At 42.3% G+C, this 11,194-nt stretch overlaps 1 long non-coding RNA gene across 1 annotated transcript; it reads right to left on the bottom strand.

Moving 5' to 3' along the window:
* Nucleotides 1-317: 317 nt before the first annotated feature.
* Nucleotides 318-9,987, bottom strand: LOC117796783. The gene is made up of 3 exons (XR_004621443.1): nt 9,899-9,987; nt 1,622-1,688; nt 318-367 (listed from the first exon to the last, which is right to left on the bottom strand). It is a non-coding gene; the product is annotated as an uncharacterized LOC117796783 (long non-coding RNA).
* Nucleotides 9,988-11,194: the final 1,207 nt, after the last annotated feature.

Below are 11,194 nucleotides of genomic sequence, written 5' to 3'. Positions count from 1 at the left end.
AGAAGGAGCCCACTCTTACTAACTGGCTCAAAGGACAGGACAGCCAAGGGGCACGGTCAGGCTCTGCAGGCCCGTTCTGAGAGAGGCAAGTGGAGCCCAGGCAGGCTTCCGCCCAGAGGTTCAATCACTTGATTGGCAGAATCCACGTTAGTACTTCACAGTTCAGGACAACTCTTCTGTGCCACATTTAAATTTCCAAAGATAGGGGCACCTGGGTGGCTCAGTCGTTAAACGTCTGCTTTCGGCTCAGGTCGTGATCCCAGGGTTCTGGGATCGAGCCCCGCATCGCGATCCCCACTCAGTGGGGAGCCTGCTTCTCCCTCTTCCACTCCACCTGCTGGTGTTCCCTCTCTTGCTGTGTCTCTCTCTGTCCAATAAATAAATAAAATCTTTTAAAAAATAATTAATTAATTAATTTCCAAAGATAACTGCCCGGCTCAGGGCCAGGAGACCCCTCCTCCAAAGCTTGAGTGACTCTTGTTGACTAGGGTATGACTGCCATCTGGAAGCGGGGGCAGGGAGAGCTTACTGCAGCTCCATGACGCATGGGTGTGTGGGAGGCAGAGCCAAGTCTGAACTTGTAGAGAACAGTTCTTTGGCTACACACCCACCAGGTTACTCATTTTCTCAGCTATAAAGCTGGAAGAATGGTCACACACCTATTAGTATTTCAAAAGGACTTATTTGCATAATTAAATTTTAAGGACATCAGTGTGTGTGACAATCTTGCCTCTACCCAGATGGAAATTTAAGTTATAAACGTAAAGAAATAAAAACATTTTGACTGGGGTGGGGGGAGCCCTTCAAACTTCAAGGAGAGGAGACAGATATCTACTTCTTGATAGGAAAACGGCAAGTTTCTAGAAGGTTATGACTTGAGGAAATGCTAAGTAAAATATTCCAGGCACAGAAAGACAACTACTACCTAATTCCACTCCTATGAAGTACCTAAAATAGTCAAATCCATAGAATCAAAGACTGGAATGGTGGTCGCCAGAGCGTGAGGGGAGGAGGACACGAGGAGTTGTTAATCAAAGGGCATATAGTGTCAGTCAAGCAAGATGAATAAGCTCCAGAGATCTGTACCCACAGCGGAACTATACTGTACACTTGAAAATTTAAGAGGGTAAATTTCATGTTAAGTGTTCTTTTCATAAATAAATTTTTTTAAAAAAGAAAGTAGTGAAATAGGAGACACTCTCTTGATCATCTTTAGAAAATATAATCTGCTGCATTGACCTTAATATATTATCTGGAGATATTAAGATAACCACGAAAAGAGCTAAATACAGAATCAGTTTAAAAGAATTAAAAGAGATTAACCCTGGAAGTTGGAAATGCGGCTGGTCAACAGCAGGACGAGGACCATAGTTTTTACCTTATGCCTTCTGTAATATTTTTTAACCAAGTGCATGTATCAGTTTGATAAATTCTTTTAATACTGCATTTAGAGGGGCACCCTGCGGGCTCAGTCGCTAGAGCCTGCAACTCTTGATCTCGGGGGCTGTGAGTCTGAACCCCATGTTGGGTGTAGAAATCACTTAAAAAAATAAAAAATCTTTTTAAAAAAATTGTGTTTAAAAAAATACATATGTAGTTAAAATATTAGCCGTTCTCTGACCTTTACAAGCTGCCACTTCTGGTCTCCCATCACCCAGAGCTTAGAATGCGGCTTCTTCACTGGTTTCCTTAAAAAAAAGGGAAAAAATTTTTCAAATTTTGAAAAATGTTTTAAAAATCACCCAAATTTGGTGATTATTTGAAATCTTTATAGAGAATTTTTTAGGACCATGGAAAAGGATATCACAAAAAATCAATTGTTACAATGAAGTTTCCCTAAATATAGTTTTTTAAAAATGTATCAAACTATTACATGAATTTGATTTTTAAAGTTCGAACACTACAGGCATGTGGTAAAAAGAAACTGCCTTGCCCCACCTGCTTTCCATGCCCAGTCCATTCTGGAGGGCCAACCTCTTCTCATTCAACTAATTCTGTACTTAGTTCTTCTGGTGGTTTTTACTTGAAAATCCTCCATTTGCAATTTCTGTCCTCCTTCCAAGTCTCCTCTCTCTGTCTTCTCAATTTTACCTGTCTCCCTCCCCCATGAGGAACCCGTGCAGAGACTTGTCTGGGTCTCTGAGTCTTGGATCCACTGCACTGCCTTCTCAGTCCTGAGGGCTCAGCTGCAGTCCTGAGCAAGCTTACCAAAGCTACCCCTCTTCAAAGGTTTGGATCTCCCCACTAGGAATTGGATACCTGTTGCTCGCAAAGGAAAGTTTCTCCTTATTTTACACAAATTAGTAAAATATACAGTAAAATCAATCATGGAAGAAGTCAATGCTAAAAAAAAAAAAAAAAAAAAAAAAAAAAACCAAAACCACACACCTCCAACAAGAATGGTTAACTCTAAGGAAATCAAGAAAACACTTTCCAGAAGGGAAAAATAGCTTGGTAAGCGGGGAAGGCTTTTCAGATAGATGGAAAGGACTGGAAATGGTAAAATCACACAGTGTCTTAGGGGAACCTGTATTTTTGCAGTATAAAGTTCAAGAGGAGAAAATGTGAGAAATGAGCCTAAAAAAGTTAATAAGAGTCAGATGGTCCTTACACGTGAGGCGAAGGAGCTGGACTCGAGCCCACAGTCCAGGAGTTGAAAATTTAAATGCCTATAAATGCCAAACAGATCGTGTAAATGAGCAAAATGAAATCATGTAAATGAGAAAAAAAGACAGGAAGCATACAATCCTGTGGGAAACTAGGGAAACCGTGCCCTTCCAAATGGAACCGTTTGATTATTTTCACACAAAATATAAGGCCAGTGTTGCTGGAGCTTCCAGTGTTTTCATAATAGCAGAATATCCAGATTTTTCTGTCAAATTCTCCAATTTTTAAATGTTGGCAACTATTACATTTTTTTTCAGGCTCACAGTATGTGGTCAAAAAATACTTTATATATATGCTTCAAAGCTGGTTTCAGCCAACAGACCACAAGTTTCTACCTCTTTTAGAAGCAATTGAAAACCACAATTGTAAAACTTTAAGACAGGGTGGAGCCGTAGTCAGATTCACAGCTTTAAAGATGACCCTGGTGGCAGAATGTGGAATGGACTGGTTAGGAGAGTGAGAAATTGAAACTGAACATACAGAGATAACCTTGAAGGCTCTTGCAATGATCACTGATACATGCGCTGAGAGCTTAGGCACCATGTTGACATAATCATTGTCATTTTTCAGTGCAAGCAGTGAAATAGTCCTGAGCGTTTCCATGAGAATTAGACCCCAAACGATCACCGAGAACTTGATTTCTGTAAATCTTGGGGGTTACACTTTCAGAGTCAGAATGGATTTATCTCTTCATTACTTCCCAGGACTTCTTTTTTTCCCCCCTCACAAAGGTACTTGCCAATAGTAATAAAAGAAAAGATTGTACATCTGGCTTTAGAAAGACAGCTTGTTGAACCTCTACCCTCCGCTTCTGTATTATATCAATCGCAGAAGCAAACAGATTTTTTCTGCAAACAGTTCCCACATGCCCACATCTCTGAATGTAAAATAAACAGTGCAGGACGTGAAAACAGAGTGTTTTAAACAGAGCATTCCAGCTGGGAAAACTGTCTAAACATCATCTTTATTTTTATAGTCATTTAAAGATGTCCTTAATCTATTAAATTAACTTTTAAAAAGGAGAAAATGGGGAAGAGGGAGGAGTAAAGGAAAAGGAGAGAAAGAGGTTATTCATCTGTTTTTCGGTGACACCTAATATTTCCATTTCTTTATGCCTAGATGTCAATATATATTTCCAGCACAAAATTATTATATTAAGGCAAAGATACAAAATTTTTAGCCACTTTCAGTATACTTTTAAGATTTTTTTTTAAAGAGTTTATTTCTTTATTTGAGAGACTGAGCAAGAGAAAGCACAAGCTCGGGGAGCAGCAGGCAAAGGGACAGGGAGAAGCAGGCTGCCTACTGAGCAGGGAGCCCGATGCGGGAATCGATCCTAGGACCCTGGGATCATGACCTGAGCCAGAGGCAGACACTCAACCAATTAAGCCACCCAGGTGCCCTTTAAGATTTTTTTTTTTAATCAAATCTGTTCAAGGCAGATTAAATGCTTTGTCTCATGTTCTAACCAATTCATTTAATCAGTGAGAACCAATGTTCCCTAGTTCGGCAGATGGAACCTTTCAGGCGCTGGCCAAGCTTTAGCCCCATCCCATGTCATGAGTTCACGGAGTATGCCCAGGCGTCAAGTCCATCCCACTGGTCACCAGAATAAAAGGAGAGGAGATACTCCATCAGTATCACATTGCATGCCAGGCAGGCTTTGAAGATAGTCTAGGCTTTAGTGACATTATCAACCATTTGGACCCTAAGCAGCACGTGAAGAAGTCAAGGGTTCACATGCAGGAAGGGTGCTCTGGCCTGCTTTCCCACCAAGTCCTGGGTTCTGTTCCCACATTTTTCTAAGCTGTTTTATGTTCCATAAAGATATGTATGGATAGAACCCTGGCATCAGAGACCCTACTCTCGTTGCTGTAAAATTCCCTTTCTCCGTGGAGATAAAAATCAACACTCAAACCCACTTGTTCCTGCTTCTATCCGTGGAATTTCAGCTTAAAGAGAGGATAGTTCCCATCTCCAAGATCAGAATAGAGAGAAAGTGAAATTCCTGTGAATCTTTCTGGAGTTGTGACAAAGGGAGATGTGTTCCAGATATCCTGAGTTGAAAACTGGAATGTATTTTCTCATAGAAACAATCATCAGCTTCCCAGGCCAGTTCATCAAATCCTACTTAATCTATCATGTTCTCAGAATATTCCAGAAATCTCTATGTAACCCATCTGCTCTGTTCCCATTCTTACCCAGCTTATTTTTCTTTTTTAACTGATTAGCATGAATATAACCCTGCTTTGCCAAATTCTCCAAGCTTCTCCATTCAAATTTACAAAGCTCCATTTGTGCAACCCACCAGATATTAAAAACCTATGTAGGCTCAGTTGATGAGTTTTGCAGTTCCAGTCATGCCTGCCCCACCTCAGGCCAGTGACAGTGCAGGTACGTTCCACAGTTCTTTCTTTTCCTTCTATTCTTCAGCTGTCATGGAAAATGCAGGAAAGTTTGAGGCTTATTATTTTAGATGGTAGCCTTCCAGAGACAGGCCCATTTATATATGTAAATTTTATATGTGGTATCTATTAATGGGAAAAAGAATAGATTACTGGATGGAGATGAGAAAATCATTCACTGTATGGCAAAAAAAAAATCATTTTTCCGGACTTATGATTCCACTCCATCATGTCACTGGAGAAAAGAGGGAAAAATAGGGAGAGAGGTGCACCAGAGCCTTGAAATGTACAGACTAGACAATTTCAACAAGCTTATCAAAGTCTCCGAACGGACAAGTGACCTTCTGGTATATAACCCACCTGGCACACATGAAGAAGGATGCATGATCTACAAGAATCAGTTGGCTCCCATTAGCTTCCTCAACTCAGCACCAGTGAAACTCATCAGGCTCCTTAAAGCTGGCACCCCAGGTGAGGACCTCTTATCCTCCAACTCTGATCTCCTGCAAGTAAGACCCCACCTCTTCCAGCCCAGGTGTCCTCCACTGGTCTCCTCAGGGATACAGATGAGGCTATTTCATTATTCCTCAAGTTTCTTGCTAACTACAGAACTTACACAGTATAAATTCTGTGTCTAGCTTCTCTCAGGTCCTCTCTTTTGACTCTCAAAACCCCACTTGGGGGAAGAAAAAATTTTTAGGGGCACCTAGGTGGCTCAGACAGCTAAGTGTCTGCCTTTGGCTGGGATCGTGATCCCAGCGTCCTGGGATTGAGTCCTGCATTGGGCTTCCTGCTTAGCAGGGTGTCTGCTTCTCTCCCTCTCCCTCTCCCTGTGTGTGTGCTCTCTCTCTCTCTAGTTCTCCCTCTCTCTAATACACAAATAAGATCTTTAAAAAAAAAAAGTTTTAAACCCTAAGATTTAGTTATTTCTTGCTCTCATCTCAAGGCAATGAGGATGACTTGGAGTAACATGTCAATATAGCATATGGAAGTGGGAAGCAAAAAACACAAAGATTATTGTTTCTAGATATTAAATGGTTGCACATCAGTCATCCAGCATTATCCTTAAATAATCATAGAGAAAAGAGCCAGAGCACCCCTCATTTAAAAAAAAAAAAAAGGTTGGAAAAATCTCTGGTCCAACTAAATTCTCCCATCCCTGATCAAGCACTGGTCAGGAAAGTGGGGTGCTGTGAGAAGCCAACCCTGTGGAAGGGAAAGCCTTACTAAAACCATATATTTGGGTTAAGGAATCGTCAACAGTTCTCAAAAGAAGGTGGTACGACTTTTCAAATCAAGTAAAAGTGTTTACTACACAGGAGACTATTTTGTAAGTTAATGCAGAAATTGTTTCTAAAAGCGTTAAACAAATGATTAAAGCAGATACTTAAATAGAATATGTCTTCCACAACCGGAGAGAACAAAAATCTACCCAAAACACATGACCTATATATATCCCTCCTGTGCTATGTAAGTAAGATCATTCTTGAGGAAGTTTCCCAAGAATGATTCCAGCTCTCGGGCCCCCGGCAGCTCCGCAGCTCTGTCCCCTCACTTCAACAGTGGACAAAAGTGACTCAGCGACACCCCCTCTTCCAGTTGCCACCTCTTCCAGCCTCAACCTCCAGGACCACCTTCTCTGCCATCCTCTGCCCCCCCACCGAGGGGGCACTTTTTGGAGCTTAGTTAGCTCCTCATCGCCGATCAACCACGAGCGCTCCACTTTGTCAGAAGTATTCCTCTGGTGGATGCCACCGTCTACATGCACCTGCGGGCCCCCACACTTACCTCTCTCCGGGCTTTTTTTTTTTTTTTTAAAGATTTTATTTATTTATTCGACAGAGATAGAGACAGCCAGCGAGAGAGGGAACACAAGCAGGGGGAGTGGGAGAGGAAGAAGCAGGCTCACAGCGGAGGAGCCTGATGTGGGGCTCGATCCCACAACGCCGGTATCACGCCCTGAGCCGAAGGCAGACGCTCAACCGCTGTGCCACCCAGGCGCCCCTCTCCGGGCTTCTATTCGCACGAGGCTGTGAGGCTCCAAAGGGCGTGGGCCGCTTCTGCGAGTCAGCAAACAAGTTCGAGGGCGCCAGCTTCTCTTGAAAATGCCAACCCAGCGCAGCACTGGCTGCGGCCTCTCCCAGCAAGTGGAGAAGCCGTCCCAAGATGAGCGGGGTAAAGCCCCGAACTCCACGGAACCTGCCCGAGTGCCGGCGAAGAACCCGAGGCCGGTCCTTCCGCTCTGCGTGCCGGCTTCTGTCTGCGCAGACGCGCATCTCGGCGGCTGCCCGAAGAACCACTTCCTGGGCGAGGACGTGAAACTCATCAGGAAGGTGGCGACCACCTGACTCTCCTCCACCGGCCGGCCGGCCCCCAGGCTGGGCTGGGCGGGTAGCTCTTCCTCTTGGAAAGCCTCTGGAGCGCAGCGGCCTCTGAGGGGGCCTTCGGGCATCCGCCTGGTGCCAGGGCTCGTGCCTGAGCCCCTCCCCGCAGCCCCTAGCATTCTAACCACCCTGGAGCCCTCGCCCAAGCAATGCAGAAACAAATAAGGTTTTTAGAAGAAAATTTTTAAAGAGGCTTGCAAACTATTTTCAACAAGAGATTTCTCTCTACACACTATATAATCCAAATACAACGATTCCAGCAAGTTTAGTGACCCTATGACCACATTTAGACTGTTTGTTGCCCACAGTCAGAGGAGGTCCCAGACTTAAAAAGAATCAATCCACCTATGTCTTAAAATCCCTTAAAATGCAGGTCAGCTTCACAAATAACCAGAGAGGCCTTGGTCACCCTGAAATTCGAAGGATACTTGGAACTGAACTTATTTCCTGATAGAGATTCCATCCACACCCCCACGCACAGTATACAGGAGAAGATGGCATTCTGGAACTCTATGGTATTATACTGAAATGCCTGAAGCCAAAAGAACCAGCTGATTTTCTTCTTAATAAAGAAAGCCAAAAGAACGTTTTCTATTGTCCATTAAACTGGACAATGTATCTTGCTCTAGGAGTCTCTGTTCATGATTCTACTAATATCTTTATGGTAAAACTAGCATTTAATAACCATGATTAGCAACCAATAAACAATGAATTATTCTTCAGAAGTTGATTCAAGGTGTTCCTACCAGCCCCTGAACAAACAAGAAAATAAGATCAAGAACTTGCAGCATTAGTGATATGTGAAAAAGGAATTTGAGGATAGGCTTAACACAAGATTCATAAGAAAACGCAGCTCTAGTTAAGACTTGACAGGATTTGCATAGCTCTGTGACTATTCACCACGGTAGTGCCGCTAAGACTTTAGGTCTCGTTCTGTCGGCAACATAAAAGGTGTAGTAAATTGCAAAAATGTCCTCACATGTTTTTCCTCCAACCAAAAGATAGAGTGTGTATCTTCACTCTTGAATCTGGGTAGGTTCTATGATTTGCTTTGGCCAATGTGATGCAAGCAAAAGCTTCAAAAGTACTTTCACTTTGGAGTTTGTCACCTGCTGCTCTTAGAACTTTGCCACCATGAGAACAAACCTGTACTATTTTGCCAGATAAGAGACCTGTGCCCCAGTCACCTCAGATAGACAGTCAGCTCACCAAGTGACTGGAGACACATGAGTGAACCCAGCCAAGATCAGCAGAAGAACCACCTGGTTGAGCCCAGCCCAAAACACCAACAATGGAATCAATGAGCTAAATAAATGATTGTTTAAAGCCACAAAATTTAGTATTTGTTATGCATCCAATGCTATCTGATTCAAAAGAGGTATTGATATACTCTTTATATTCTAATTGAGAGGTCTTAGGGATCCTTTGTGAAGGGCTATTTTGGGGCATTTGTAGGAATTAAAGGGCCACCTATGGGAGGATCATGGGGTAACTATGGTTTGGTAGGCAAGGCTGGATATCAGTCTTCATTCACTCCCTAGGCAGCATACCCTTATACAGTGACCCTACAGATTTGTAAGAAGTCCTACGCTTATGCCACCAGGATATGGCTTGAATTTAAGGACCATGCTCAAAATAATGTACATATGTTATTTTTATTTCCCTATATCCATTCATTTTTCAAACTGTACCTCTCTCCTACATTCCATGTGTATCTATAGTGTCTTTCAACAAGGAGCAAGCACACTCCTTGGGCCACAAAGGAAGTTATAGGACTCAAGCTGAACAGTCCAAAAACCTGATCCCTCAATGACAATAATGGCCCAGGAATACGGCCAAAAAGGGGCAATAAATTTCTCACCCGTAGATTATAGAGGAGAGAGAATTTCCCGCTAATTAGAAAGTAAGCTGTAGAAACCACGCAAAGCCCCTTCTTGCTAGGCACGAGCTTTCCCACCACAAGGAGAGCGCCTATTAGAGAAGGAAGTTAACGCAAAGAAAAACAGAGCAAATAAATGGAGAAAGATCCCTAATAGCAAAATTTGAGAAGTTGAATCCAATTCTGAGACCAGGAAAAATTATTATACCAACTCAACTTGGATTCTGTCCTTTGCGATGGAAGTGTTCAGACTATTATACTCGAGGTAAGATAAATGTGGTCCTTACTACTACTAGTATGGGTGTCTGGAGACCGAGTCGTGAGGTCCCCATGATTACCTGCTTAGAAAATGGTGTTTGGAAAGTAGTATAAATGCCTGTGGAAATAAAGTAACGATTTTCTGAGTTGCTGTTTTCATCTACTTAATGAGAAACGTTAAACTCTTAAAGCATTCCTCTCTTCATTACTCTCTGGCAGCCTTTTTCAATCAGAGTTCTACAAGAGAATAAAGTCCAAAGGTCCTACAGAAAATGATTGGAATAATGCTTTTCTAATTCGGTTACCTGAAAGATGGTACACAGCTAGAACAATTCTAGATAGAGCAGAGGAGCTAATTAACCACATACAAAAATTCTCTCGCAGAAACTCCTGTAAAAAAAAAAAAAAAAAAAGCTTTAGAGACTTTATCACATCTGATACGGTTTGATTATTGTATTTAATGGTCAACCAGTATACTTCCAGATCCTAAAATGAACTTGTTTTTTCACATTTTAATATATCTTGCATTTGATACAATAAGCATTCTGGTTGTATTTTCTTTCTAAATAATATGTGTAAAATAGCAGTGTATCTTATAATCCATGGCCTCTTGGATTTACTGAAAAATTTCATAACTGCATATCTCGTCACTTTTTTTTTAAAGATTTTATTTCTTTAGGGGCGCCTGGGTGGCTCAGTCGTTAAGCGTCTGCCTTTGGCTCAGGGCGTGATCCCGGCACTCTGGGATCAAGCCCCGCATCCGGCTCCTCTGCTGGGAACCTGCTTCTCCTCTCCCACTCCCCCGTTTATGTTCCCTCTCTCACTGGCTGTCTCTCTCTCTCTCAAATAAATAAATAAAATCTTTTTACAAAATGTTTAAAAAAAAAAGATTTTATTTCTTTATTAGAGCAACACAGAGAGAGAGCATGAGTGGGGGAGGGGCAGAGGTAGAGGGAGATGCAGGCTCCCCAGAGCCAGATGTGGGGTTTGATCCCAGGACCCCAGGATCCCAGGATCATGACCCAAGCTGAAGGCAGACGCTTAACCGACTGAGCCACCCAGGCGTCCCTGGTCACTCTTGAATGTTATCTTAAAGAGAGATTTTTTAAATCATACTTCTTTTATTTACCGTTCTTTCCTCACCACCCACTCATCCCCAACACACACATAATCCACAGTACCGTAACACCATATGGCTATATTAAATGTTGTAATGTGAGTTTTCATAAGATTTTATAATGAACTTCTAAAGCTGCAACTAAATACTTGTGCTTCAACTATCAGGGTCTGGGCTGCTGGAAAAAAATCTTTATTGTCTTGCTAAAAGGAAAGTTCTATGACATTGACTCTGTTGGCATACAAAAGAATACAATTTTTCATTCTTTGTTTTTGAGTTCATTTTCTTTAAGCAGTGTATTAGTCTGCTAGGGCTTGCATAACAAAATGCCACAGACTGCGGGGCTTAAACAGCAAACACTTATTTTCTCACAGCTCTGGAGGTGAGAAGTCTAAGATCAAGGTGCTGTCAGAGTTGATTTGGGGTGAGGCTTCTCATTCTGGCTTGTAGATGGCCATCTTCTCACTATGACCTCACATGGCCT

Source organism: Ailuropoda melanoleuca, chromosome 16, assembly GCF_002007445.2.
Source record: "Ailuropoda melanoleuca isolate Jingjing chromosome 16, ASM200744v2, whole genome shotgun sequence".
NCBI classification, from domain to species: domain Eukaryota; kingdom Metazoa; phylum Chordata; class Mammalia; order Carnivora; family Ursidae; genus Ailuropoda; species Ailuropoda melanoleuca.
Note: the sequence above shows the minus strand (reverse complement) of the source record. Positions and strands in the feature narration are given on the sequence as shown.